General features: G+C 39.9%; 1 protein-coding gene across 1 annotated transcript in view; it reads right to left on the bottom strand.

Annotated features, from left to right (window-relative positions):
• The window catches only part of dlgap4a (discs, large (Drosophila) homolog-associated protein 4a), a 132,740-nt gene extending 122,120 nt beyond the window's left edge, over nucleotides 1-10,620 (bottom strand). Inside the window, exon 1 of the mRNA XM_050065823.1 lies at nucleotides 10,315-10,620. The gene's annotated coding sequence lies outside the window, so the exon portion shown is untranslated. The remainder of the gene's footprint in view (nucleotides 1-10,314) is intronic.
• Nucleotides 10,621-25,906: the final 15,286 nt, after the last annotated feature.

Here is a 25,906-nt window from a genome sequence, read left to right as displayed (position 1 = left end):
CACATGAAGACCTAGATATTTCTTTGTTCACTCTGAAAATCTCTCCTGCTTAATGTGGGTTGAAACAGCTAAATCACAAAGGCGTGAGGAACTCTCACAGTCCAGATGTTATGTTTTGGATGCCATATGTCCAGTTCGGGGGAAAAACTGTTACCTCAAGTTTTAACATTCACTATCACTATAATACAGAGACTCTACTGTCTGTTTTTAGTCTTGTAATTTGTTTAAATTTTGGGGTGTAATTCTAAAAGTAGTTTTCTTCTGTACATATTTCAAACAGCCTAGTATCCCTAATTAAATTATGTCAGTACTGAATGATTCTACAACTCCTAGCCACTTCTATCCAGTAATTATATTCAGTATCAATATGGAAAGTAGTCTGTCCTTTATGCATGGAGGCAGACAGTTAACATGTGGAGGTGGGTGGTGGATGGATGTGTAACACATCTGACTTTCATACAGGAGACCAAAGTTCACACCTAATCTCAGACCTGCAATTAACACCTGCATTTTCATTAACTGTAACCATGATTTTCCCCTAACCCTTAACCAAGGTGATTTAATTGCCTAACCCTAACCATGATATAAACAGGTGTGCTTGCTATAACCAGGTTTTCACTGACCTTAGCCATATGTTCATGCTGTGCACAGATATTGCACGAATTGTAAAGTTAAAATCCTTAAGGTTTTAATCAGACCTCATCACTGTAGCCACTGAATGTGTTTACATGGGCAATTTCTCAGGGGCATCTCTCACTATATTAGTTTTTATTGGTAGTGGCGGAGTCCACCAATCCCACTCTGGAAATCAAACCGCCCACTTAAGCACGAGGGATCCACAGGAGAACAACGCATGCATGTAATCCAGTGCAATTTTATCTAACTGATTAAAGTCTCACTGTTTACTGTTTGCTCTCAACACTGCTCCTGCTTCACATTAAACGCGTCCAACTGGTGGAACACGGGGTGGCTTTTATCGTAAAGCAGCCACAGGCGATGTGTTTTTTGCCAGTTAGTGCTGTCGGCGATAGTTGTTAAAAAATGCACCTACGAAACAAGACAACAGGCATTTTCCTTATTTTTTCATGGGCAGAGCATTTTTAAATTTTGCAAGAACATAATGGAGCAGAGAGAAGTGGCCACAGTGAGCTGTTGGATAAACAGCTGTAGGCAACATCCTGCATACTTCCAACTCCTCTGCAAGGTAACAAACTTAACTGTGCCCTCTCTGTGTAAAACTAATTGTGTGATTGTTGATTGCATGTCTTTCTGACTGAATTCTATAGGTTTGTTTGATTGCACTGTGAACACACAGACAAGCTGCTGTTCTCTTGTATTTGTATTTTACAAAGTAGCTGCTCAAGGAATGTTTGCTGTAGTATTACTGTAAATCACGCTCACTGTAACCACAGTAACCACGAGTGTCGCCAAATCAACCAGGACTTAAATCTTAGGATTACAACTTTTAAAATGTTGACATTGAAAGAACGTAAATACGTCGCCACAGAAAAGTCTATATTGATTTTGTCATCTGGCAATGGGGTCGATTTTAAAACGAAACTTTTAATCTTCACAGAGGAAAAACTGAACGGTGCCAAACAAGAGTTGATGCATTTTGGCTTTGGTGATGTGTCTGCAATCTGAATCACTCGCAGGGGTTCGTTCCTGCCCAGCACACTGTTGGAACAGGCTGTTCTCGTGCACTGTTCAAGTTTTTCCACAAAAGGAAGACACCAGAATTCGTATATATCCCAAATAATTATGACCCAGTAATTCATGCATAACCCATGGATTTCGGAAGGCTGCCATCACGTGACCAATGCACTGATGGGAGTAAAGAGCACATGAGAGAAGTATTCCAAGAAACCCCTTTCTGATAGAAATCTATTCATTTTAATGCAAACCACAACCTGTTTCCCTATCCATAGCCAAGAGATCCCTTTCTGGTAGAAAGCCCTCTGGGTCAAAAAACACAGGACTTCCCCCCAGGGGACTGGTGTTCAGAACGGTGTTCACATTGACTAAATTTGGGTCATTTTAAGGTATGTCCTCACATGTGTCTTTCTCTTAAATCTAACCACAGCAACTTTACTTGTCTAAACCTAACCTCCATGACTTTACGTTTATGTTAAGGACATAACTTCATTGGTAGAGCGGTGATTCAAAGGATATTATACTCACTGTTGTGTGTGCATTTTCGTAAGATATCCTACATATTGTATGAGGAAACGTTGTGTTTGGAGGGCCCACTCACTTTACAGACCCCCTTGTGTAACCACACTGCCTCCACTGTCTATATCTGGGCCCCTGTATCTATTTCAATAACATGCTTAGTCATTGCATAAAAAATGCTACTTGCACATTTACAAGTCTAAATCAGTCTTGGTCAGATGTGCATCTACTTGACACGTGGGGCCCTGATACTGTCATCTGTGCATGAAATAATGTGGAGTCACGTATGTCAAAAGGTGAAAACACTCTGGTGTGGGGAGTGTGAAGGGGTGATGGCAACAGGCGTGATAACATGAGATGTTGTGTCCATATGGTGCTCGGGGCTGGAGCTGTGACACAGGCACACCATGGGTCAGGTCTCGGTTTGAGTGAATGTAATCGGTGGCAGAAGCCAGAAGGCAGCCATCCCATGGTGTTAATCTTCAGAGGGCTCAGATCTGCTCTCCAACTCCCTATCAAGCCCACTGTCTGTGCACACTGGTGCCCTCGCAGCGAAGTGACATGTGAACATTTCTGCTAAGAAACCAATCACTAGTTAGCAAGTAAAATTTCTGAAATTAATGATGACAAATCAATTTAACTTGGCATTAATGAGAGAGAATCTTGCTGCAGGCAGTTTGAGGCGGGAATTGATCTCTTTCTCTGCACAATGAGGCAAAAACATGATCATGATTTCCATTAAAGTAATATTTCTTCCTTCCATCTTGTCTGCACACTTGTTTCCCAATGTTCCCACATGCTCAGCCATCAACACTTAAAACTCATGTATTTTCCTGCCATCCTGCACTTCTCTGGAATATGTATGTGAATTTATGCATTTGTTTTGGACCTGCCAGAGGGAAGCAGGTTTCCAAAAGCAAAAATCTGCTCTCAACACCAGCTTTCTTACATTTACAATGAAATAATTAAAGCCAACTTGTGATTCAAGGGCAGTGTATATTACAATGAAACCCTGTGAGCTCTGTCCCTGTCCACAGAGTATTCTTTATATATATACACACAAAACGCCCACAGACGCAGTCACCAAGAACTGCCCCAGAAATTCAAGCGAAGGTTATAGAAATTCTCTTTGTAGTGGCAAACAAAATATCCCTGAGCTTTGAAAATCACCCTGCATTATTTCCGCAGCATCCTTGGTGCTGCTCTGTGTTGCTTCTTCTTTCACACAGCAAATGCCTCTCTTAGTCACGTTAGGCAGCTTCTCCATCAAGGCTGTTTTATTTCTTCTCCACACCAGTGAGTTTTTAGCTGCATTTGATTGTAAACTGCACGCAGAACCAATACACACACAATTTCTCTCAACTAATATCCATGTCTTTAAACCCAATTTTAATGCTTAATATCCCAAGAAAACTATTAGTCTTTGCACGTTGGATGACAAATACGGACTGCCATAAAAACACTGACATGTACAAACAGCTGTTGCAGGGATCTCCCCCACACTGGACACATGAGACATAATTAATCACCAGGGGACACAGACTCATTAATTGCTGTGTGCTGATTAATCGTCCCTGGTGAGGAACATTCAGCTTAACATGCAAATTTGTGTCAGAGGATCCATTCAGCGAACGCAGCCCAGGCAGGGACTTATTGTAAAATGACACATGCAGGGAGATAACAAGACGCTTGTCAGGGGCCCACTGTAAAACAGTTGTTTCTATTTTGAGCGCTTATACAAGAAGTGGAAAATGTGAGATGTTACAACTTGGATTTGACGAATACTGAAATGCAAAGGGGAAAGAGTTCTTTGGTTTGACGTGGCGCACTGTTTATCATTTGATTTGCTTTGTCCTTGATTTTCATACTGCATTAAAATACAGCTGAGCAGGAGGAGAGAGGAGACGAGAAGAGGGAGGGGGGAGGAGACTCAAGGAAAAGAGAAGAGAAGTGAGGAGACAGGAGAGAGGAAGAGACAAAAAAAAAGGTGAGGAAAGAAGGAGGGAAAGAGGAGAGGAGAAAAGATGTAATGAAAAGTTACAGGAAGGAGAGGAAAAGAGGGAGAAGAGCAGAGAAAAAGAGGAGGATAAAATAGGAGAGGGGAGAAAAGGAGAGGAGGAAAAGTAGAGGTGAAGGTGATGGGAGGAAGAGGAGAGTAGAGGAGAAAAATGACAGGAAAGGATATAAGAGGAGAACAAGGGAGATCAGAAGAGAGGAGAAAGGACAGGAGAAGGAGAAAGAGGAGAGGAAAGGGTAAAGAAGAAGAATGGAGAGAGGAGAGGAAAATCAAAAAGATAAAGGAGAAGAGGAAAGGAAGGCAAAGGAAAAGAAAGGAAAGGAAAGGAAAAAGGATAAGAAATGACACCCGAAGAAAAGAGAGAAGAGAGAAGAGGAGAAAGGAGGGGGAAAGAGCGGAGAAAAGGGGAGAGTAGGGGAGAGAAGGAAAAGAGAGGAGGAAAAGGGGAGAGGAGGAGAGAAAGAAGGAAAGAAGATAGGAGAGGAAAACANGAGAGGAAAACAGGGGCAAGAGGAGAGGAGAGGAGAGGAGAGGAGAGGAGAGGAGAGGAGAGGAGAGGAGAGGAGAGGAGGGGATTGTTGAGCACGGTGACCTAATGGCAGGAAAGGTCATTGACTCAGCAGCACAGAGCAGCTCCAGAGGAGGCAGACTTTAATCACCTCCAAACACTTCATCAGCTCCTGCATGTGATGGACTGAGAGCTGCATCACCAAGGTCATAAAATCTTTCTCTCTGTTGAAGTAAAACAGAGCGAGATGAGCCGCTCTCCTCAGGGACGAAATCACACCATTTTGCTCTCCATTTGAGTCCTCTTTATCCACAAATCTGAGAAGGCGACGGTGAGACAATAGCTGATCAGATGGAGCACTAAGACACTTCAGCAATGGTAAGGAGGAAGTGTACACATGGCTGGGCTCAGAGCGCCATTCTCCTGCCTGAACTGAAGTTACACTGATGGCTTGTTGCTATGGTAAATATAGAGAAACAACAGCTTGATATTGTATATCTACTGTATTTAGACTGTTTCATCTGAGTCAAACTTAGTCACACAGGCGGTAAAACACATTAGCATTGTCTTTTTGCCTTTCCAATCATCCATACTGATAACATGAGTTTCATACCGCTGCTGACATAATAACATAGCAAGCTAAAATAATCCATACTGACTCAGTTATAGCACTACATTATTCAATATCGCCCAGCGCGATGATTGACATGAAAGGCTGGTGAATCTGCTATATTGTAATTACCTTGTTGTGTTTGTCAACTGACCTTACACCCACCACATACTATACAGCAAATATAGTAGGGAGACTGACAGAGGGAAGCCGGCGAGCTAATAAAACAGAATGAGAAGAGAGAAGAAGAGACTGGGCTTTGGAGTCTGTGTTCATTGAAATGCCAATTAGGCCGATACCTTGTGACATTTCTGCTCTTTCTCTTCTCATGATACAGCTAATGCGCCCCAGCATGGGCAGTCATACTTCAGGAAGCCTTATAATGCAGAGGCTCTAACAAAGTAAGTCAGACACACAGGATTTTAAAGGGGCTGTGTGCGACATTCAGAGCATTAATGTATTAGCAAACAACTATTTGCTGTGTAAAGATATAGTGGAGTAATGGCGTCCTGAGCAGAGTATGAAGTCATGCTTTATCTGTGTGTGTTGTAATCTTAGCTTCTCTGTTCCTTTTTGTGGTAGATGGTCCGGCTGCACGTACATTTTAGGGTGCTTTCACACCTGCCCTGTTTGGTTTGGTTTAATCAAACTCAAGTTCATTTGCCCCCTAAGTGCAGTTGGTTTGGGCAGGTGTCACACTCAGGTGCACACCAAAACAACCAGACCGAGACCTTCTTAAAGAGGTGGTCTCGGTCTGGTTACAAACAAACTCTGGGGCGGTTCATTTGCGGTGAGAACGTGTTCTGACCTCGATCTGAACCAACTCCTCCTGTGCTGCCTTAATATGCACATTCAGCACACACAATGCATCAAAACATTGTTTTCTAGTTGGAGCCGCACCTCATTTTCAAACTGTATGGTTTGACTAAAATGAACAATGACAGCAATATAGTCCACCATGACCAGCGCTAAAATCAACCTGCGTAGTTGTCCCTCCATTGTGACATTAGAAAGTGTCACATTTATCTTGCAACTGTACTCAAGAGCAGCTTTCTCTAGGCAATTATGCAAGTTTGTAACAAAATTAGTCCCTGATTCAGACCCAAACAAGACAACTCTAGGTACTGAAAGCACTTATAGTGCATGTGAGTCTGTGAGTGTGTCCCACTAGCTAGCTTTTTGCCTCTGCTCTGCACTGCCTCATCAGGGCTGGGTATAAGTACTCGATACCTTCAAGATATTGACTAAAATAAGTCAGTACCAAGTAGTATGGAAACTTTTCCAGTCAAATGTTACCTGTATTCGATCCGTTTTGTAACCAGATTCAGAAAAAAATAACTATTTGCATGGTTTTGCTTGCAGCCAAACACTGCAGGCATTCTTTGTTATTGGCCCACTACCACAGCAGCTACAACCCATACAGTCTGATGTGGTAGAACAGAGCATAGTTAATTTGACAGAGTTGGCAGTTCAGTGAGCTGAAATGCCACGGAAACATTCAAAAGTATGGCTATACTACACGCCTGTGGCATCCAGTAGCATTTTACGCATCTAAATGGTTGAAATAACATGAAGTAAAAAAAAAAAAGGTACCAAAGTACTCTGCTGGTGTCAGTAACACTTTAAGCATACTTGTATTGGTGTTGGTATAGCCAGTCCTAGCGCTCATACACTAGTACAGAAGTTAGTACTGCTATAGAGATAGTGTTGTGGCAGAAGCATAGTGTCCACCCTCTGGCCTTCCCCCGGAGCAGTTATGTTAACTCTGTCAGCACTGCTGCCATTGTTAGCGTTAGCCGACAGCTCAGCCACCTCAATGTTGAAAACTGTTTGTAGGCTATCCGGCCCCTAACACTGAATTATAGGCCCTATTTATACAGAGATTGTACAATACTGCTGTAAAGAAGATCTGTAATGACGCCATGTTTGCTTTTTTACACGGAACCAAACAACACTAGCACAATGCTGCCCCAGTGCGTGAGTTTAGCTAGCATGCCAACTTTCCAGAAGAAAAAGAAGCATGACCACTGATGTAATGGTAGCTGATGATGTGTGATTACATCATCATGAGTAGATGGGAAGGTTACCAAGGAGGAAGTGGGCACACTATATTGCAATGGCTTTTTGGCTGATAGGTGGGTATAACTTAAACAGCCAGAAAAAGTGGAGGGTGTCCCGCATACTTGCATATGCCCTCCACTACAATACCGGGCATCTAATGTTACAGCTTCCCCATTTTACACAGACATTGATTCAGCTCTGTTACTTACAATTATAAATTAAAAAAGCAGAATATAACGTAGTTAAAATAGCCTAAACTTTACTGGCTGCAAAATTTAAGTAATGAACACATCACTGCATCAATAATTATAATCCCACAATATAATCTACATTATTATGAAATGAACCATTCTCCATAATCAGTACTTTTACTTTTGTTAGTTTAAGTATATTTTGATGCTAATACTTTTTATACTTTTACTTGCATAACCTTTTGGCTGCTGGAGTATTTCGACACTGTGATACCACTGCTTTTACTTAAGTGAACGACTGTGTGTTGCAGTAACACATAGGCCTAACATAGTGGTTTCCAACTGGTCCGGCCACAGGGTCCACATTTCTCTTTAGTCATCAGTTCAAGGTCCACACAGTTTAATACATTCAGCATTATACTTGCGTTTGGCCATGTTCTCTAGCGAGTTTGCTGTCTCTGTTAAGTAGCTGTCCAATTGTCACCCACTCTACAGCAGGAAACAGCACTTTAAAATAAAAGCTCAGAGCCATAAATTCAGTGTACTTAAAAAAATTGTGTTTTTAATAAACTTCACATATTTCACAGTCACTTGCGGTCCATTCAGAATGGATCTATGACCCACCTTTGGACTGCAACTCACCAGTTGGGAACCACTGGCCTAAAATATTTCCCTCTGAAATGTAGTGGAATTGAAGTACAAAGTAACATAAAATTAAAGCTTTTAAAATGGACAAGATAATCTCCCCTCTAGTGTTTCCAAGTGGTATTATCGTTGGCAAAAACAACCGAATTGCTTTTGGTTTTCCTCAGAGTCTCATCTACCAACAACGCAGGACAAAAGCACAAGTTAATTCATTAATTTAGTCTATAATGGAGACATGAAAGCAGGTAGAAACAGCACAAGACTGTCAGCCTGACTGGATCACCAGTCAGACTTCATTTTGCAGCAGATCATACCCAGTGGCCGACAGAATTAAATAGTGAAAGCGAGGCTTACAGGGAATCACTCTCAATGCTAATAGTATGCACCTTAAAGCAAAAATATACGGTCTATTTAAAGTTTAAGTTACATATAAGTATCTCAGAACTGTACTCAAGGACAGTACTTGAGCAAGTGAACTTCCTCCACTGGTTATTCGAAACTATGACGAGCTTTCCGAAGACACAATCCACCAACACAACCTCTTCAGAGGTTTTTCAAATGTCCATGCAGACAATTTGCATGACAGTAATCTAAATGTCAACTTAATATTCAGTATGACTGTTTGCGCAGTCCTCAAGTTATTGCAGGACTCCACAGGGTGTTGGTATGAAGGACTTTTAAAGCTCAGTGCCCTTTGACGTCATACTGGTGTGTGTGATACAGTACAGCATCTTGTCTAATCACTCCCTGCAGTAGTCCTGACTAAGCCAGTTTAAAAAAAAAACACCCACCATCCTGGATCGGAGCCAGCTGGGTTTTCTTCAAACTCTCTGGTACAGTATCATCACGGCTGTTGGCTCCTTGGCAGCAGATATGACATTGACACCTAGTGAGAGCCTACAGTCCACCACCAACAGAGCTGTTTTATATACAGGATAACCAGAGCTTTTCCAGCACTGTGTGCTGAGTTTGTGTGCCTGTATTCTCCAGCTGTTTATCACCAGAGCAAACAATCCAGCACACAGTTAAAAGCGTGAACAGGTTCGGAAAACAGGAAAAAAGGGGGGTATTTACCATTCAGCTTTCTATTGTGATGAGTAAACCCATCAGGCTGCCCGAGCACTCCTCTGCCGGCAGCAGAGGCTGGTACACCGCTACACTGACATCCTTCAATGTGCCATCCACAGATTTGTGGTCCCATTGAGCTGCGGATGAATTATTAATCAGCCTTCCACTAACAAAATGGGCTTTTAATTGTAGGGACTCCTGTTCGACAACAACTGAAACACAGGCCTCGATACAAACTGGCTATCGATCAACCCCCCCCCCCACAAACGCAGCCTCATCCTCGGCATCGGAAGAGAGCATCCACACAGGGGGGCCTAAAACATGTTTCTCACATATTACTTACATTTAAGATACCAAAGACACTAACGTCTTCTAATGATTCAAGCAGCAAGAGTGATGAAACTTCAAAGGGAAGATGTGCTGTTAAGAGTATGCTGCTGTGGTTTTGATTTTGTACTCATCAAAAGCCAGAGGAAAAAAGCCACGCAACCAAGTACGAGTAAATGGTAATTTAGTGCTGATTAATTCAAAATCTGCACCGAGTTAAAAGCTAACAGAGATGTGCCTAATTGTTCTCAAAAGAGACGTGTTTCTCCCCCCTTCACAACTCTAAATACACTCGCTGTTTTCCCCCTGAAGAAATCATGAAAGCAAGGATTTGGTAACTTTATCAAACACAGATTAGACACATACATATTATCACTGGGGATTTAAATATAGCCTATTACACTTGCCTCAGTAAACTGACTTTGGCTGTCTGGAGGCAGCTCAAGTCCAGAGTCAAATCCATGGGTAAAAACCAGGCTGTTGACGTGACATTTCACAAGTCATACAGCGGCATCTTGCAGCTACAGGCACACTCATGAGTCGACAGGTGAAGAGCGACCTATTTAAAAACAGGCAAATCGTCAATTTGAACTCAAGAGGGGGGACTGACGATGCAACAATGCAGCCTGATGATGAGCTCCGATCGAGCCGTCAGGTTTTTTGACTGAAACCCCGCAACGCCCGATGTAAATCCTGAACGTGTCAACAAGCTTACCTTTTTCATTTTATTGTGAGCAGCTGCAGATGGGTGTCGGTCACACGGGAATAGTTATCCAGCTCTTACATGTCGGCCGTAATATCACTGTCACCCGGCTGTTTATCTGTCGGGAAGGTAAACAAGACGCTCCTATAACATTGCTAGAAATATATATCTTTCTTTTTTATCCCTTGGATATATGGCACATTGTCGCCGCGGTTATTGCTCGTCGGTTGTTGCCCACAGTTGAGCCGGTCTTCTGGTAGCAGCTCACCGGTTTACAGAGGGATCCATCACGGCAGGGAAAACGCAGTTTGGAGGCTGCCGGTGATGCTGCAGCAGCAGCGTTTGGTCCGTCGAGACGCGGGATGAGAGAGGTGGGGGTGGGGGCATCCGAGGGCCCACGACAAAACACTCAGCTCTGTAAAATGAACTAGTCGGACCCGAAATCACTGTCTCGTGAGCAAACGGTGGTTGATGAATCATTATGCGCACAGAGAGGCAACATGCGCGCGTGTTTTTTTTTTTTTTTCCAATTCCGTAGACTGTGACTGTGGAGTGATGCTCTTTGATGATTCAAGGGGAGACTTTAAAGGGAAAATTCATTCAAAAACACATCTAACATTGTTGTCTTATATTTCTGGATGTTAGACAATAAGGTCAGAAAACTGTCATCGATTAACCTGCTGATTAATTTATATTTTAATCCAATATCCTCCATATTCAAATTGCTTATTGTGTCCAAACAATCCTATTCAGTTCACTGTTGTATAGGCCATGACAAAAAAGTAATAATAATAACTTTATTTGTAGAGCAATTTAGGAGCTGAAAGCAGGAAACCTTTCCAAGAAGATAAAAATACAAAAGTGATACTAATAAAACACGTTTATGCTTATTTTTTTCAGAAAGGGACAGTGCACATTAATGAACATGATCACTTACATCACGTAAATTTGCCAGATTTAGCCACACAGGTTAATTTTCAGTTGCAGTCCCTGGTAGGTTGATGGTGTAAGTCAGGCCAATTGTGGCCCACAGACCAATTTTAATCAGCCCTCGGCTTGACTTTCAAAATATACCAAATGTGGCTTTTTCCACAATAATGGTTAATTGAGCAAGATCACTTTGCATTTTTACCCTTCACCTCACAATAACAGGACTATCATACAGTTTGTAGACAGGCATCAAGTAGTAATAGTTCATTGAAGTTTTTTTTTTTTTTAAACCCATTTGATGCAAGAATCAGTTGGCCCCCAGGTGTTTTCACGTTGTTTTATCTGGCCCCCATTCAAAAAAGTCTGGACACCCCTGGTGTAAATATATTTAAGAAAAAGACAAAATAACATACAAAAGCACAGAAAGACATGAGCACAGATAAAAACGGATTGATGGCATGTCCATAGAAGGGCACATGAGCACAGAACCATAGACAAAGCACATAACAAGGCACATAGGCAAAAACAAGACATAAGCACTATTAATAAAAAAATGACATAACCATATAACCAAAAACATTAAGAACATACCATACAAAAGTACAATGAAAAACACAACATAGACCAAAGCACATAGCCACAAACAAACACACAAGAGCACAAAACAAAGCACATACTGTAAGCAAGGACAACAGCCAAAAAACCAAAGCACATTAAGGAAAACGCACTATACAAAAGCACATTAGCCCCAACATACAGTAATGAAATGAGGACATAACCACTAATTCAGATCATGACAGCATGTTTGATTGACCAGTAACCTAGGTTTCATTGATCTGGAGAATGACATAACTCTGTAGGTACAGTGTCCAGGTGTGTGCTGCTTGATTGGAAAAGGCTGACTGTCCAAAACTGCTCTTTCTGTGTGGTACTTTACACCCTGGAGGTAGATCTGGTAGATGAGTTCTGATTTTGTTTAATGAATTCATTGAGTGGAGGCAGGCCAGGCCATGGAGAATTTTATATACAATTTGAGCATATGTTCCTAATTTAAAAAATCATAATTAGTTAAAATTTTACAATGATGATATGATGATATGAAAACTGAAAAGGCTCAATCACCCTTTGTCTTTGACCTGGACTCTGGAACGGTTAGAGGACCCAGATTAGCAGACCTGAGGGGCCTGTTTGGGTGGTACGGTGTGAGAAGCTCAGTTATATATCCATCATTTCTGCCAACCAACTAATCAATTCATCCACCAGTACTTTCAACTCAACACTGTCTGAGTGATTGACTCATGGACTCAGGGAGTTTTGGTGAGATGTTCCTTTTAAATGAGTTTTATGTGAATGTGAGTCAGAAAAAAGTCCCACAGGGATGCAGACAGGATTTTTAGAAATACTGACGTCAAGACTCAAACACTCACAAAATCTAGGCCCACAAATCTCTAAAATGTTTCAGTGGTAACACTTTATATTAACATTTATAAACTGTAGGCCTATATAAGCACTTAAAGAATAGTTAACTTGACAACATACTCTAGTGTAGTTGTACGCAGATAAAAGGAAATTATAAGTGGTGACTCATGTATTTGTCATCTCTTATGAATCATCTGTAACTACTGTAAATACTTAAATGGATGCTTTATAACATAAAACTAGCTGTAATGATATTTATTAATATGATCACCTGCATGAGCAAGTTCTTACAAAGTGTTGTAAATCATTTATTTCCACACATGTACAAATGGCAGGCTCACAGGAGAGAGTTTGAAAAAAAAAAAAGTGCACTTACTAGATTTGTTCTGGGGCTCTCAGCCGCATCTTGTGGCCTTCATCAGCAGATGGAGTTAACTCACTGGTCATAGAGATTGAAGTCTCATTACAATTGTGTTATACTGCACTGTTTATCATTTATTATATGTTTATACACCAGTTATAGATGCTTCATGGATGAGTAGTAAGTTGTCGAAAAATACAGTAACAAACAATAATTAAGTGGCTATAATAACTTTTTTTTTAGACTATGTCTAATGTGAAAGAGGTAGAGGTTGAAGAAGTGTTTGGGCCATTAACATAAGTTAAAGTATATTAAGTGCATAAATTCTTTGCTACAATAAATCGTGCATTAAAATTTCTACTAGTAAAAGTACAAAAGTATCAGCATACTTATAATACCAAAAAAGCCTGCAGAAATGTCAATTCAAATATATATATACTGACTTATGTTTATTGATGCTTTAATGGGTATCTACATCATTTCAATGTTGAACTACTTAATTTTAAATAGTCGGTATACTTAATCTGCTGGGTAGCTTCACCCAGGAATCAATAAAGTTTTTAAAATGTTAATCTATTATATTGCATTATAATGTATGTGTAGTGTAGGTTGTATAGTTCATCTGGACATGCTGAGTAACTAATGTTGTCAAATAAATGTGTTAGAGTGAAAAGTACAATATTTGCCTCTGAAATGTAGTCAAGGAGACGAATGAAATAGCAGGATATTAAAATACTCAAGAAAGTACAAATGTTTGTATAAATAATTGTACTTTAATAAATTACTTGAGTTAATGTAGCTTACTTGGATGGTTACCCTACTTTGCACCAGTGGACAAGTGTAGCTAATAGCTTATGACTCCTCCACTCAGCAGTTACCTTCAGCTCTAGTGTTTTAACGTTAGCATCTTTTAGCTCATTGTTTTCGCAACTTTACTGTTTCAGTTTTACCTCACTGCTGTCAATATGGTTGTTTTCAACAGGCAGCTGTTTTTATTAAATAAGCCAAAAAAACGCACATAACCTGCTCAGCACCAAACAGCAAGTTAGCAGTTAGCAGCTAGCTAGTGTAGCATTTAAGCTAGCAGTTAAAGAGACATACCGCCCATGTCCCTCAGCAGTTGGTGGAGAGGAAAAAAGACTTAAAATAGAGTAAATACTGAACTTACATTCATCTGTTGTCCAGAAACGCGACTCCAAAATGATAATGTTGCTCCATCACCGCGGAATGTGTCAACAATTAACTGTTTGCTAACGAGTTAGCCATGTCAACGTAATAGGTCGACATAGTGTTTACTGCATGTTCACACTGCCCCTAAGTGGCCAAATAATATTACATGGTTTACAATGTCCTTGTATCAACTCACAGCTACAGTATAATACGTTTTAAACAATTGAAATATGCATACAGTATGTTAAATACACCAAACTAAAGCTAAAACTAACACAGTTTTATCCAGTTAAGAACCCAATATGTTCCAAACACAGAAAAAAAATGTAATGGTGGATTTCTACTCTAAATGTGCTCATAAATAACACGTTTTATTAGGATACTTAAATGTGTTGGGGTTTTTTCCCATTCCAATTGATAAAGATTCTTAAAGATAAAGACCTTTTTGTGAACAAAAATCATGAGATTATTTTATTTTTCATGAATGGGTAATGCATATCATATATTTTATATGAATAAAGTGATGCTTTAAAACACATTGCAAATATATTTTACATTGTGTTCATCATCACGAGTCAAAATATCCTCAGTTTCCGGAATATCTCCAGAAAACAGTATGTTGAAAACCTCCTGAGATGAATATTGTGTGTTCATAATCAATAAAATGCATTATAGGCTGATTGTTTCATTAGAAAATCAAATTTAAATTTTCCAATGACACTCAGATATGCTGATTTTTTTAATCCTGAGAACAAATCCTTCATATGATTTTTTGACATGTATAAGTAATAGACTCATGGTCCCTCTATGCTTGTTAAAATAGGGGTGTGGCTCTACTGTAGTCCACTTTAGATGATGTGAACACTGTGATTGGTTTATACACATCCCATCAAATAAATCTGTTTACTTGGGTGGAGTCAGAGGACAGTAATCATACATCTACACATCCCAGATATGTCTGTTGGAATGGACGGAGGATCTGAATGGATTATACAACAGAACTGTGATAAATCCCTCCCTCTGGTCATATTATCCCGGCTTTGTTGAAACTGTTCCACAGAGATGTTGATTCAAATATATGATCTCTTTGGAGGTTGTGGTTTGTTGAACAGGTGTTTCTATTATTTTGTCCACCTCATTTATAGTTATGAGTGTAGGCTAAATAACAAAATAATGCAACACAGTTCAACAACACCACAAGCATCCTCCAAAATGACCATACAGTGCAACCAACAGCAATTTCAATACACTAACAAACAAAGGCTATATTATAACCCTCATGAAGATGGTTTATTGCAGGGCTGTTGCATTAGACTGTGTTATTTCTAGAAAGATGTACCTAATAAACTGGTGTATATGTTTATACAAATACTGGAAATTTTGGAAATTTTATCTCTGTGCATATTCTTTATTCTTCATACTGTGAACATTTGGAGATTCCCTGGACAATATTTAGTTCATCCCTGCACAAAACAGTACAGCTTTCTCATTTTAAAAACAGATATAGCCCACTGTACATATTCTTTTCGGTACTGTTTTTTCATGTTTTAATTATATATTTTTTTCTATTCTATATTTATGTTTATTGGCTTTGCAGTACTTCTATTTTTTATTTATTTTATTTTTTTCATTTTCATTTTTTTAATTTCATTTTATTTTTATTTTTTACTTTTATTTTCATTTTCACTCAATTTTTATTTTATTTTCTCTAAATGTGTTTTTTATTATTATACACCAAAACCCCAAGGCAAATTCCTACACATGAAAACCTACCTGGCAATAACCTGATTCTGATATACTGTATATGTTTATATACTTCCTTTAAATACTAAATGGGGTGTTTAAATATAAAGTTTTTCCATTACTTGTCTAAGTTAATTTTGCTCCTCTAATTATTTGTCATATTTTATTTATTCAGTCGACTGTTCAATTACATTTTCTGTAAATTTATTTCTCAAAGCCTGTTTTAAAGTCCTCTCTTTGCAAACTCTGGTGGGTAAATGTTAAATACTTTACTAAAGTAGTAAAATTCAAATATATTAAATCTGAAAGTGTGTCTTTATAATTGTTAACCCACCTTACTCCTTGAGAGAAAAAAATACAGAGGACATGATGAAGATCATATTTTCTCATGAAGCCCATGACGCTGTTATGGATGGGTGACATCACTGCTACACTCTATCTATGAGCTGTTAGTCTTAATAACATAGGCACAATATGTGACAGTCAATTAAAGGTGGATTTTCCCTTTAATCTCTGAATCTATGTCTACTCATGAACGTCTGCTGAAGTGAATAACGGCCACATAGATGTTCCAAGTCACAAATGCAAACATTATATCGCACGCACACACAATGAGAGGACTGTGCCACCAGCTACTGCGTGAGTATGACTAATCTCCAGTTTGAAATCAAACTGACAATAAAAGACAATCTGTCCTCTCCACAGTAATGCCCAGTAGCACAAGCATTAAGGATGGCTGATTGGATAAGACCATGACTAATAACTCTGCATCTGATCCAAGGGTGGATATCCAAAGGGGCACCAAGGCAGCCAGTTGTTGTGTTGTAAGCTGAATACCTTTTTTTGTTATTGTTGTTGTTGAGCTTGTCCATTTCCAAAGGGCTGAGCTAAGTTATCTGACAGTAATCTCCTTGCATATTGTCTCCCAACAAGACACACAATTAGTTCAGCCTCCCAGGACTGTTACTCTACCTGCATGGATGGTGAAGTTCCACTTGTCTTCATTTAGCTGGCTGTTACATTAACAGCCTTTGGTCCAGGTGATTGAGCAGTTATTTAATGACGTTAAGTGTCTTTCAGCATCCTGCAAAGCCTGATGGGATGTGAGTCATGTGACATGAACCAACAGGCTTTAGGCTGAAGCCCATCTAAATAGCCAGTGGATCAGTTGGCTGCATTCCTGACTGTGTGCCACACAATCAATGACTTTAAAAGGACGAGGATGTATGTGATGAGACATTAAGACTCTCCCCTCCCTATGTTTGAGAGTGGTAAAGATACATACACCCGCTAACAAGTCCAAACAAAGGAAATATTGAATCCACAGGGTATCAGGAATGGGGCAGGGTAAAAGAGCAAGCAGGCAGGTACAGATCCTGATACAGGTTTCAGAATATAGTCAGCAGGTACAGGTACAGTGTTCAGGTTTCAGAGGCTTGAATATGAAAGTGGAAAGCAACAATCTCCTCCTCTCATTCCTCAGTTTGGTCTTCCTTGATTCCTTTCCTCACCCCCTCTTCTGGTCCCCTCCTCCTGGGATGTGAGTACAGGAGGCAAGGGAGACGCATAAGGAAAAGAGGAGTTGAGGCAACAGGCATTAAACAAAATGAGACATCAGTGATTCAGGGCCGTCATTTTAAAGTGACGTCAATTAAATGCAACATGTGGCATGGCTGCATCATCAGCTGTGTGTCACACCTCTTTAAAAAGTCACAGGCATAGAGTGTATAAAATAATGGATGTAGCTACTGTGACTGCAGCAATTAGTTGGTGGACTGCAATCGCCATATTGTTTTTTTGCAGCCAGAGGTTTTGGAAAAGAGGGTGGATCTGATTGAGAAGCGGAGGACAATCTCCACAGACGGCCTTTCACCCAAAGCAGCCCTTAACTATGGGTTTAAGCCTTGATAAAAATGTAAGTGGTGAGTTATAGAAAAATTCACGCCCTGTACAGTTGTCATGAAGAAGAAATTAGCTATAGAGACCAATACTGTTTTTTGTACCATGCTGTAAACATGTTTATTTTGTGCTTTAAAGATGGACATTTTAACATGGGGGTCTATGTGGATTGACTCGTTCTGGAGCCAGCCTCAAGTGGCCATTAGAGGAACTGCATTTTTTGGCACTTAAATATTGGCTCTATTTTCTAGCTGCCTTGAGCAGAGGTTGCGTTTTGGTCACTCATGTGTGCTGAAAAGACTTACAGAGAGGAAACATTTATGCATTCTCGCTCACAGCTCCAGCAAGCTTCTTCTCTAACTCGAAATGCATTTTTGAGACATCCTTTAAGACTGCATGCTGAGATCAATTCCTGAGTCCCAGGCAGGAGGGCAGAGGATAGAGGAGACAAAGAGGCACAAAAGAGAAATGAGAAGAGCCCCATGACAATCTGACTGGAAATGAGACGAAATGGGCCTTTTATACACTGCAGGGGTGACTGGGGAAAGTGGAAACAGATGAGCAGGTGACAGGTGTACGAGTCTGAGGGCATCTGGTGGACAGGTACGGAACAGCAAGCGTGGCAAGTCTGGATAGTTCCTAAGTAATGGATAAGCATGGACAAAATTGGTTGCGAATGAAGGGAGGGACAGAGAGGCGAACATTACCTATGCACCAGTATTTGGCTGAATGATGTACATCCCACTTTACAACAATACACCTGCACTACACAATCTTATCTTATCTTAGTTTGGGAGTAACACATGTTGTAAAATAAGATGGGGGAGCTCAAATGTGTTGAGTTTTTTTATAGACAGTAAAAATGACTCAAGGGGAAAACAAACAAAGGCTTGAACAGAAGTTCAAAGCTGTGTGCTGTTTGTCTGGTCCTCTCCAGTGTGTTTTATTCTGTCAAAATATATTCTTTGTTGTGGTTTTAAACCAACATTAAAGGTCCAGTGTGTAGGATTTAGGGGGAGATCTCAAGCAGAAAAGGAATGTGATATGATAAGTGTGTTTTCTTTGGTGTACAACCTCCTGAAAATAAGAGTTGTGTTTTTGTCACCTTAGAATGAGCTCTTTACAGCTACACAGGAAGCAGGTCCTCGTCCACGGAGTCTGCCATGTTGCACCTCCATGTTTCTACTGTAGTCCAGAAAGGACAATCCAAACATTGTAGTTAGAATCCCCTCTATGACGAGCAGTGTTGGAAAACACTGGTTTTTAAATTAAAGTTGCTTTATTTAGTGTTTTTACCAGTTTAAATAACCAGGTCTGTTTGTTTTGGAGAGCAATGTACCTCTGTGGATATTTCAGCTCATGGTAAAAAACCTCCTGAATGTCTGGATCTTAAAGTCATCAGAGAAAATAGGTGAGCACACTGGGCTAGCAGATGACGTGCCAAACAACGTAGGAGAAACACTGATTTGTGACACGAAACTGCTTTATCAGAATTTTTGCTGGTTTTAATCACCTGGTTCATTTGTTTTGGAGAGGATGATTTTGCTGCTGCTAAAAACCTGCTCACTGAAGGTATCTTAGCCGAGAGTTCACGCTTGGCACATGGGAGAGGTTTCAAGTGGCTGCAATCTGCAGTTCTCGCTGCTAGATCCTACACACTGCTCCTTTAAAGCCAAATAAACTGCCATAGTATCCAGTGGCATCCTATGGTAATGAAGATCCAGCATTTGCTCTGCTGCATTAGAATACTAACTAGTAGTAAAACACTAAAAGAGCAAAGAGTTAAATACCGTTTTACAGCTTTAATGTGGTACATTATTTTCTTCTTCAATAAATGCTTATGAGATAAACAGACCATGTCTAATCAGCTTAGCACCGACAGCCTGTATAAGTCAACATAGATCTAGTCAGGTAGATGCAAAACAGACCATTTTTACAGTCTCAGTTCAGCCTTTTGTTTAATTATTTAAAGATTCAGCTGTTTGGTCAGCTTCCTCTTCTGTATTCCAGATTAAAATAGGTATTGCTTTCACAATCCATCCATCATTGTTAGTGTGCTTTGAGTGGTTCATTGGGTCCACGTGTGAGAATATCAAATGAAAGCAAAGCATTTTTATTCTCCTTTTAAATTAAACATGGAACAAAATGAGGTTTGTAAGCGTTCCTTTTCAGCGTAGTAACCCGCACAGAATCGTGACACATTGTTGGCAGAGGGAGTGAAAATAGTGGGATAGTTCTTGCTTTGTCTCTGGCCTCCCTGTGACTAGTGTATGATGTATAGTGAGTGTTTTGGAGGAGGGAGAAAGCTGTTCCACCATCAACTGCCAAGCTCTGTTGTGAGCTCGATCAGATCGCTCCGTTCCGTCATTCACAATCTGTTTCATGTAACAATCCCCATATTCAGTGCTCGTTCCAGGACTAACAAACTGTTTCTCAGATTACTCAGAAAGCATTACTGCCAGGTGTTTGTGTGTTGCTTTCACTCTCCATATTTCTGACGCTTACAGCTGCTTAAGAACCTGTGATTCATTTTTAGATTTAATTCATGATATATATTTTTGTTGTATTCAGTTACACAGGCAGAGAATAAAGGTGGAGACAGACGGTATGACAGCCAGATTTTACAGCCATGTTTGCAGCTCTGTGAGGACCTACCCAGGCACAGTGGTGCCTTGAGCAAAATGGTAATGTCATCATATTAACATGCTCACAGTGACAATGCTATCATGTGTTTAACAGATATTATGGTTACCATGTCTCAGTTTTGTGTGTAGCATGCTAACATTTGCTATTTAGCAGTGAATCCAGCAGAGGCCAATAGGAATGTCTGTACCAAATTTCAAGATAATCTATCCAATAGTTGTTGAGAGATTTCACTTAAAAACAAATATAATATATGATATATTTAAGATAATGATGGTGTTGAAAGGTCAGGGGATCATCAGAGTCAGTTGGCTTTGTCTTCTGTGAACCAAGAATCTCTGCACAAAATGTTATGGCAATCCATCCAGTTGTTTTTGAGATATTTCAGTCTGAACCAAAATGGTGAACCTTGAACATTGACCTCCGTAGAGTCACTAATGTAAGGTAGTCTGTTGTTAACTGGTTATCAGAAAAAAAATAACGAAGAACTGAGTTGATCATAAATAAATATAATTAAATACAATTGACTGACATATTCTATTTTTTAATGTAAATTCAGGCGGCTGATATTTGGTAGTGCCCCATTTCTAAAGTTGTTCCACAGTTTTACTCTACAAAGATTAATATAAAATGCTATAATTAGTTTTAATCACCATATGTGATATATCTTTAAACTCCATATTCTGTATTAAAGGGGACCTTCTATACTTACTTATTTTGCTTCATACATACATTTTTACAATGTCAGAAGTTCACATTAAAAGTGGCTAAAGTTTCAGATAACGTGGTTCTACTTTGGCTACCAGATGACGTCAGATAGTGACAGATCTCTTTACGTGGTCATCCACCACAGGCACGCTACTGTAAGTGTTTACATTACTGCTACATGTAGCTACATGCTAGCCTCAGAGAAACATGTTATCTTGGTCGCTAATGTTGCTGATTTCTCCCCAGATTTGGATCAAGTTAGAAGCGTGTATTGGTGATTTTTCACCACAGAAAGAACCACCATTGTCCATTACAGTCATTTCCTGCTGAAAGTACACTGCTACATGTAGCTACATGTTAACATCAGGGAAACATGTTATGATGGTTGCTAATGTTGTTTATTTCACCCCAGTTTTGGATCATATTCCTGCTGGAACATGTGCGGTTATAAGGATTTTAGTTTAGAAGCTTGTATTGGTGTTTTTCACCGCAGAAAATGCAGCTGGGCTCCACTCTACTACAGTCATTCTCTGGCTGAAAGTACACTACTACATGTAGCTACATGCTCACGGCAGGGAAACATGTCATTTTGGTTTCTGATGCCGTTGATTTCTCCCTATTTTTGGATCATATTCTTGCTGGAACGGCTGGAACATGTCCTGTTGATGAAGATTTTGGTTTAGAAGCTTGTACTGGCATTTTTTCCACTACAGAAATGGCAGCTATAGTCCATTACAGTCATTTCCTGGCTGACAGTACAATGCTACATGTAGCTACATGGTACATCAGGGACACATGTTATTTTGGTTGCTGGTGTTGTTAATTTCTCCACAATTTCAGATCATATTTCTGCTAGAACATGTCAGGTTATAAAGATTTTGAATTAGCAGCTTGTATTGGTCTTTTTTCACCACAGAAAGGGCCGTTATAGTCTGTTACAGTCATCTCCTGGCTGCAATGAGGATGCAGAGATGCCAAAATGCAGAAGACAAGGAAACACTGACCAGTCAGAGCAGACTGGGATTTTTTGGTAGAGGGAATTAAAGAAACAGGCACTAACACTGAGCGTTTCAAACGGAGGATGAATACAGGTGTTCCAGCACAGACAGTATGAGGGAAATAAAGTGGGGTTTTACATTAAAGCATGTAAACGTGTTTTAGTACAAACCTAAAATACAAGTATGAACCTGAGAATGAGCATAACAGGTCCCTTTAAAGCTCTGTTCCAATGGCATGTGTTTCCCTAAACACACAGAGTCCAGAGAATGTGCCCACTGGCATGCATAACTGGGTTCTTCCTGTGGAGGATTGGCATTGAAATGCAGACTGCTCATCATGCTCGTGCCCCCAAGATATCACGCCAATTATTTGTCTCTGTGGGAGCAACCTATTTGCGGAGGATCTTCTTAAAATTAGAGTGGGGAGTCACAGCCGCTCTACATCCTCTCTGGTTCCTGACTGGACAGTTTACGTGGGCACGTGTCAGCTCTCACTGCGACCCCGCAGGCCCATCTAACCACGGCTGTGGAAAGGTAGTGACGTTGCAGTCGCCATACAAGCACAGGCTTTTGGTTCTGTTCACACCCCTGCAGAGAGAATTCAGTCCCACTGTGCAGCTCTGCATCTCCATTTTAGTGAGTTAACAGATCTGAACAACTTGCCCATGGCTCTGTCAAACATGAATCCCAACCTTTTCTTCTGCCACAAACACACACAGTCTGTTTTTTTTCTGTTTTGGATGTCACAAATCACAAATGGGAAGACAACTACTGTCATGGCATCATGATACCAAATTTAAAACACGCAATACTAGATGTGCATGCTCTTTTTTAGGGATACATGCTTTGCATTTGCTTTGCTTCACTTTTCAAGACCTTTAAATTTTAAAACAACATTCACTTGCTAATTAGGTGACTAACTGGATACCCCTCTCACTGGCTTTGAGTGTGTCATCAGTTTTCACACTGTAATCCAGATCATTTACTTTAATATGCGCAGACAATTTACAGCTGAAGAGAATAAATTGGATTTAGGCTCCCTTTTTTATCATTGTAAACAATAGTGTTTTCCACCGTATCAAACTGCACATGTGCAGCAAATATGTGCTTATTACCGTAGCTAAAGGCTCAGCAACGCAACACTTTGCCCTCCCAAAACACAAAAGTGATCCCAGATGTGAAGCCTTATCATAGAAAGGTAATGCAACATTGTGAGCATTAAACAGGCTTGCAAAGACAGTCTGCAATGCACAGAGGCGGTGGGATGTCAGGGGCAGCTGACAAGAGGATGTTAGGTGGGCGAGTGGCATTTCATCATACAATTCATGCACGGTAATCAATGACCACTCACCGGTGGAGGGAAGAGGGACCGGAGAGAGTGAGAGTGCCAGTGGGCATGTCAGATAAAAGCACTGAAGGAGAACAACAGGGAACAGGAGGAGGCTGCATTGAAATTGGTGAGGGGGGTATGACAGAGAAAAGTGGGGATGTGTAAAAGAGCACAAACTGTGGGAAAGATTCAGAGATTAAAGTAAGCAGATGATTATGTAAGCAATTACTTGACAGGGGGAGACACACATGAAAGGCCAGGGAAACTGTGCTGATTGAAAAAGCTGAAGAGCTTGCACCTCTTCTCTTCTGTATAATCCATCTCTCAGTGATCGCTCTTCACATCAAAGAACAGGCACTTTTTTTACTCTAATTAAACGTCTTCTGTTATAACAGAAAAGAACACTTGTTCTCCGTCTTTGATTTTCATTTATTTACCTGTCAGTGTTCTTATAGGAAAAAATAAAACCAACATGGTTCATGTAGTATTGTGGATGGATCAATTAACGAGTCTACCAGGCACAGGCACGGGATCCAGAAGTGTCAGAGGCTCCCCTGGCCTTCACCTGCAAAATATCACTTGAATTAACATGTAGTGACCAAGAAGAGACTCAAAATTACCACAAAGAGATGCAAAGGAACTGCTATGGGACACAAAATAACTACAAAAATTGTCAAAACTACCACAAGGAGATACACAATGACCTCTAAGCATCACAAAATTGCCAAAAAAGACCTGCAATTACCTAAAACCCCCACAAAATTACCTCAAAAAGACTCAAACTGACTACTAAAAGACACAAAACCGTGAAAAGATGCATAAGGACTTCAGAGAGATGCAAAACAAGCACAAGGAGACATAAAATAACTACAGAGACACAAGAGGCCAAAGAGACCAAAAAAACTCCCACAAATTATCTCAAAGAGATACAAAGGACTACAAAAAGACATAAAAGAGAGACACAAAGAGACACAAAATGACTTCATAAAGACACAAAACCACAAAAAGATAAATAACAACAAGGACACAAAAAACAAACAAATGTAAAACCATCTAAAAGGGATACAAAAAACCCTACAAAATGAAACAAACTGACAAAATAGACACATAATAAGGACACAAAACAAGCACATGGAAACTCAAACGACTACAGAGACACACAAAATAACCACAAAGAGACACAAAATGACTCCATAAAGACACAAAACCACAAAAAAAGATGCATAATGACTACAACGAGATGCAAAACAAGCACAAAACCCACACAATAGTATCTCAAAGGGATACAAACAACTACAAAAAGACACAAAACAATCACAAGGAAAGTGAAACAAAATGACAAAAAAGACACATCATTACCTTAAAAACACAGAACAGTATGTCAAAGAGACCCAAAAAACAACAAAAAGATCCAAATGACTACAAAAAGACACAAAACAACCACAAGGAGACACAAAATTGCTTCATAAAGACACAAAACCACAAAAAGATGCCTAATGACTATAAGGAGAGGCATAACAACCACAAGGAGGACACAAAATGACTAAAAAAAGACACAAAATTACATTACAGAGACTGCAATGACTACATAAAAAGACAAAACAACCACAAGGAGACACAAAATGAGAGAAAAAAAAGAAGCAAAACCACAAAAAGGATTCATAACAACTGCGAAGAGAAGCAAAACAACTACAAGGAGAAACAAAATGACAACCAAGTGACACAAATTGACCAAAAAAAAGACACAAAACTACATTAAAGAGACTCCAATGACTACATAAGGAGACAAAACAACCACAAGGAAACACAAAATGAGAGAAAGAAAGAAGCAATGCCACAAAAAAGATGCATAACGATTATAAAGAGAAGCAAAACAACTACAAGGAGACACAAAATGACTGCAAAACAATATAAAATGACAAAAACGACAAAATATCACTTTAAAGAGACACATAATGACCTCAAAGAGCCCCAAACAACTACAAAAAGACACAAAACAACCACAAGGAGATATAAAATTGCTTCATAAAGCAACTCAAAATCAGAAAAAGATGAATAATAACGACAAAGAGATGCATAACCACTGCAAAGTCTGAGTGTCTTGCTCCTACATAGGAGAGGTGGTGGGGGCCTTTGCATATCTGTGCCCCAGGGGCCCACTGTCTCATAATCCACCCATGCGTAGTACGCAGGAGGAGTAGTTAGTTATAGTAAATGTTTTACCTGTTACGAGAAGCGTGACGGCCTCTCATTGGGGCAAATCTGGTCAGCTATGCTTCTATTTTTAAGAAACACACCAGCAGCCTTGTGAGCCTGGCACCATTCAGGCAGCACTGCAGATGGCTTTGTAAGACAAGCTCCAACATCTACTGCCTGGATTCATGTTTGAGATAAAATTAAAAA

The sequence above is a fragment of the Epinephelus moara genome, chromosome 16, assembly GCF_006386435.1.
Source record: "Epinephelus moara isolate mb chromosome 16, YSFRI_EMoa_1.0, whole genome shotgun sequence".
NCBI classification, from domain to species: domain Eukaryota; kingdom Metazoa; phylum Chordata; class Actinopteri; order Perciformes; family Serranidae; genus Epinephelus; species Epinephelus moara.
The sequence above is the reverse complement of the archived record's forward strand: the minus strand, read 5'-3'. Positions and strand labels throughout refer to the sequence as shown.